Source organism: Muntiacus reevesi, chromosome 21, assembly GCF_963930625.1.
Source record: "Muntiacus reevesi chromosome 21, mMunRee1.1, whole genome shotgun sequence".
Lineage (NCBI taxonomy): Eukaryota > Metazoa > Chordata > Mammalia > Artiodactyla > Cervidae > Muntiacus > Muntiacus reevesi.
In genome coordinates, this window is record NC_089269.1 from 7,674,028 (window position 1) to 7,679,534 (window position 5,507).

Sequence of the window (5,507 nt, forward strand, 5' to 3'; positions counted from 1 at the left end):
AAGTTGTAATTTGACCATTTTTCTCTTTGTTATAAAACCTCTTGCTTTTAACTATTGGCGACAACCTTAAGCCTTTACCTAATGTTTACATAAGAATAATTCCATGAGGGGAAGGTTTAGGCTCATCTCTGCTAAGTCTCACAAAGGTCTTTAAAAAACTAAACATAATTTATGCAAAACTTCTAAAGTTTTGTTTTTTTCTTAAACTCATCTGTTTACAGATAGGAAAATCTTGTCTTCTAATCCAAATTGAGCAATTTCAAAATTGATACCTTATTTCCCTATCTGTTCCAAAAAGGTACCAGAAGAAAAGTATACAATCTAATTGTCTCTGAAAACTCCAACATAAATCTCTAAGCATTTTTCCCTATAGTTGTATATTCTCTCTGAAAGGAAAATAATTGGGTTGATAGGTATGAACAACTAAAATATCAGTTAGATGAACATTCAACTTTTTTTTTTTTTTTAACATTTTAGTGCTAGAGTAACCTCCTTTTTACAAAGCTATTATATAGATTAATTACTCTAGGAAAATTAAAATAGTATGTGAATTTTTATTTTTCAGGGTTTGACTTAGGTTACTATTATCTTTAATAACTCTTTTTTCAGTTTTCTTGATTTTATATTTGCATGTAAGTATAGTGAGTATCTGCTTTTCCTCTTTCTTCTTCTACTCAGCTTCCTTCTTCTCCCTTCTTAAATTTATGTGGTCTATTTTGTGTTCACTTTTATCATTTCAAATAGTTGCAAGTACTTCATAGCAAAATATTCACCCTTGGTCTGTTCCCCTTAATGAATTGCTAGCTAACTACAGAAATTTTTGCTTTGAAATACTTCTTAAATGGCAATCATTACATTTTTTTCCACTTGGAAGTTCACAAATACAAAGTACTTTCATTAAATTATGTTTCCTTCCTCATCTTAGTTTCTGAAAGTTGGGAAAAGACCTAGACACTATGTAATTGTATTATTAATAATAATTTTTTTTGCCTAGATGATCACTCAACTTCTCCTTATCTGATTAGTCTGTACTTATTCTTCTAAACTGAGTCCAGGAACTTTTGGAAAAGATGAATAAAAGAATGGTATTCAAAAATCTCTATTTCATGAACACATTGAATTTGCCAAAATGAGAAAAACTGGTGGAGAACCTTCTTTAACTGACATTATAGCCATGATAGAAACCAAGCACTGAATAGAAGAATTTCTCCCAGACAAAGTGAAGATAGTATCATGTTGAAGGAATTTTTCCACTTCCCATTTCTGCAAAAGCAATTGAGTGCTATATGAAGTGGATGAAGAAAATCCTCTTAATATCTCTAAAATTTGGAGGTGAATATTTTACTGGAGTAAATGGTCAATTCACAATTTATGGTCATTCTTTGAATGGTCAATGGGAGTCACTTTTGCTGCAGTGAAAGGTGCCCTTCTCAGAATACAAAAATATGCTTTATACAGCAAATACAAAGTTACAACAAATGGAAAAGTCTATGGCTGGATGATTTTTACTCTGACTGATTTTCTAATAGAGGAGTATGGGTTTGAAATAATTCAACCATCGGTAAGTTTGTTTCTTAATCAAAACAGAAATATTCTAACCCAGTAAACTTGTATCTGAAGTGTTGTTTGTAATGAAGAAATGACAAATACTCAATCTATGAGAGATTTTGTTCTCAATGCTAACACTTTTTAGAAAAAAGTATGAGGAAAAAAAATGAGGAAAAAAATATGTATAGTCATGGATCTCACCTGCAAGCAACAGGTATTGTTCCTGAATAAATATCTTCCTATCATCAGACAAAAACTATCTGTAGGAAAGCTCCTAAATAAAAAACAAAATCTCAGGTAAGTGAAAAAAAAAATTTTTTTTTCCTTCCAAATTGTCTAGCAAAATAACCAGGAAAATTGATGGTACATGGATACAGTGGTTTTCTAGAACAGAGGCCAAGTCAAATAAAAAACCAACATAATGAATAACTTAAAAATATATGAAACCAGTAAGTTTTCAATTTCTTCCCCCACAGCATATATATTTCATATAGCCTGTTTCACCATTATAATCTCAGAAGTGAGTTGGAGAGAAGCTGGTTGGAACATTCCTCTGTGAAGCATATATTCAGCTAACGAAGCCCGGGAAAACTGATAGCCCCTTAGGAAAAAATCCCTGCATTTATTGTAATACTAGAGCAAGATTTTACCACTCAGGTAGTATTTAACAAATGGAAGGGGGGGAACATCTAGTCAAGCATCCCTAAGCCAGCCATCTCTTCCATCGAGTGTAGTTTCCTCAGCTCCTCTCTTTAGTCTGACTCTACATCTCTGTGTACCAATGTGAGGTGAATGGAAAAACTATTAAAAAGAAATAGAAGGTCTGCAAAGGGCCATTCAGGCTAAGGATGATATGCACTTTAGTAAGTTATGAGATTAACATCATCAGCCACTGACTGGATAGAGGATGGCTGAGACACAGATGCAGTGGCCATGTTCAAAAAGCCATATTGTATAGTAAATAAGGACCAGCATATAAGAAACTTGGAAGTCACCACTATATCCTAAGCACAAGTGAAAACCTGAATAGACTAAAAAGTCAACAACTTTTCTTAGATCCAAGAGAGAAATGAAGTCACAGGACAAACTGCTGTCCCCAAAATATAGAGATGGACAGGAATACAGAAAGCATCACAGCTTAGCTAAGCAGAGCATAAATCTTCATGGGAACCAACGCCAGGGCAGGAAAACCTGAAATGCAATTGCTTAATTGCTGTGTGCTCAGTAAGGAGTAAATACTACAAGAAGACCCAATCACCTGATGGGCCCAGTACTTTTGTGAATTTATATCCTGGAGCTCTGCCAGGTTCACAGTGAACACTGGAAAAAGCTCCTTCTGCTTCCATCAGGAAACCCAGAGCATCCTGTTCTTAACAAGGCCTGCCCTCAGGAGAAACCAACTAACCCAAACCTAACTTTCTGGTGTTTTATCAGAGCCCAGCCGACCTAGGGGAAGCAAAATATTTGCATACTGACAAATACAATATTGCTTTATTGCCAAATTCTATGATAAGTTATTTTACAGGATATTGTCAGGAATGTGAGGAAATAAATACTCCCAAGTACGAAAGAGTATAAACTGTTTCATTTTTTTCCAGGATTTTAGGCAGTTGATATCCAACATCTTAATAATATATACTTTCACAAAACACATAACTTTTTAGTAACTTGGCCTAATAAAATTACCAGATGTATTTCTGATAGATACATAATTATCCTTGGGTTTTAAAAGGTAGGTGTTATTGTTATTCAAGCATGTTGAGCCCAGCAGATGAGGAGACAACTGATGCTTGAAGTAAGAGCTTGTTACTCATAGTCCTCAAGAGAAGGGACCTGTCACACCATCCAAGAGGCCCGAGGAGAGGCACCGCGGTCTGTCAGGAAGTAGAGGGAGGGAGAGGAAAACATGGGCGAGGGACTTTACTGTGGTTTCCATGAGAAGGCAAGACAGAGCAAAATTTTAGGTTTAGGATTGGCCGGTTTGAAGAATTTCAGCGGGTTCTGGCACATGTGAAGTGGTCAGTGTAGATGCATAGTGTTCCAAAGAATAAATGCTCAGTAGGAGAGGTACTTAGGGCTACAGGCTTTGGATTTGGTGGTTTGCACATGGAAGGCACACTTGTAGACAGGCCCTTTACTGTCCCCAGATATTGGTCATCTGTGGGGAACTCTCTCCTCAATCAGAAAGTCTCCAGATGTCAAAACATCAAGAAACACAGAAAAGGCATGACTGATGCAACTTCAGTTTAGTTCAGTTGCTCAGTCATGTCCGACTTTTTGCGACTGCATGGACTGCAGCACGCCAGGCCTCCTTGTCCATCACCAAGTCCTGGAGTTTACTCAAACTCATGTCCATTGAGTCAGTGATGCCATCCAACCATTTCATCCTCTGTTGCCCCCTTCTCTTCCCTCCTTCAATCTTTCCCAGCATCAGGGTCTTTTCAAATGAATTGGTTCTTTCCATCAGGTAGCCAAAATATTGGAGTTTCCACTTCAGCATCAGTCCTTCCAATGAATATTCAGGATTGATTTCCTTTAGGATGGACTGGTTGGATCTCATTGCTGCCAAAGGGACTCCCAAGAGTCTTCTCCAACACCACCATTCAAAAGCATCAATTCTTTGGTGCTCAGGTTTCTTTATAGTCCAACTCTCACATCAATACATGACTACTAGAAAAATCATAGCTTTGACTAGATGAATCTTTGTTGGCAAAGTAATGCCTCTGCTTTTTAATATACTGTCTAGATTGGTCACAACTTTTCGCCCAAGGAGTAAGCATCTTTTAATTTCATGGCTGCAATCACCATCTGCAGTAATTTTGGAGCCCCCCCCCCCCCCCAAGTAAAGTCTGTCGCTGTTTCCATAGCTTCCCCATCTATTTGCTACGAAGTGATGGGACCAGATACCATTGTCTTAGTTTTCTGAATGTAGAGTTTTAAGCCAATTTTTTCACTCTCCTCTTTCACATTCAAGAGGTTCTTTAGTTTACAAGATTATTAAAAGGAATATTTCTCAAGATCAGAAAAAAAATTAAAGCAAAAGTGATGAATGTATTTTGAAATATGAATGGTTGTTGTTATTTAGTCCCTAGGTCATGTCCAACTTTTTTGCAACCTCATGGATTGTAGCCCACCAAGCTCTGCTGTCTGTTGGATTTCCCAGGCAAGAATAGTGGAGTGCATTGCTATTACCTTCTTCATGGTATTTTCCTAACCCACGGACTAAACCTGCATTTCCTGCATTTGGTAGGTGGGTTCTTTACCACTCAGCTACCATGGAAGCCCATTAATCAGGAGAATTGCTTTTCTTATGCTACAGATGCTGTTTTCCATATTCAGTCAGCTAAACATTCATTATTCTTTGACTCAGAGGAAAGATGAATACAGAAAATGTTGGTGAAGGGAGCAATGAGAGGACTTCTCTTAACTTTTGATTTTTCAGAAATTTTTAATCTACTGAGATCAAAGAAATTCTAGCTAACATTACCAAACAGATGATCAGAATTTCTTGTTCGGGGGAGAAAGTGAATACAATAGGAAATGAGGAAAACATAGATAATGTGAGTTTCAGAAAGAATGTTCTGTGCTTTCCTCATAGTCTATCCTTGAGTATATCTCTGAATATCTTTAAAGTACAGGGATTGTTAAAATTTTCAAATATGCAGCAAAGTTGGGTGATCCAAGAGCAGAAAGGATCTGAATCCCCTTCCAGGTAGTGTTTCTGGAATTGTCATGACACCCAGAAGAGAAATGGCTATGTAGTGTCTCTGTGCACCAGAATTTGAGGCAGTCTCTCAGGTTAATTGGTCATCTGCATTAGCAAAAATAGCAAACATAGGGAAACAACACCCAGGCTAAAAGTGTCCCTGAGGTTTTTTGTTGTCTTTTTTTTTCCAGTGCTACAAAATAAATAATGAAGAGCTATGATTTTTACTGTAATAGAACTCCTAGTAATAATA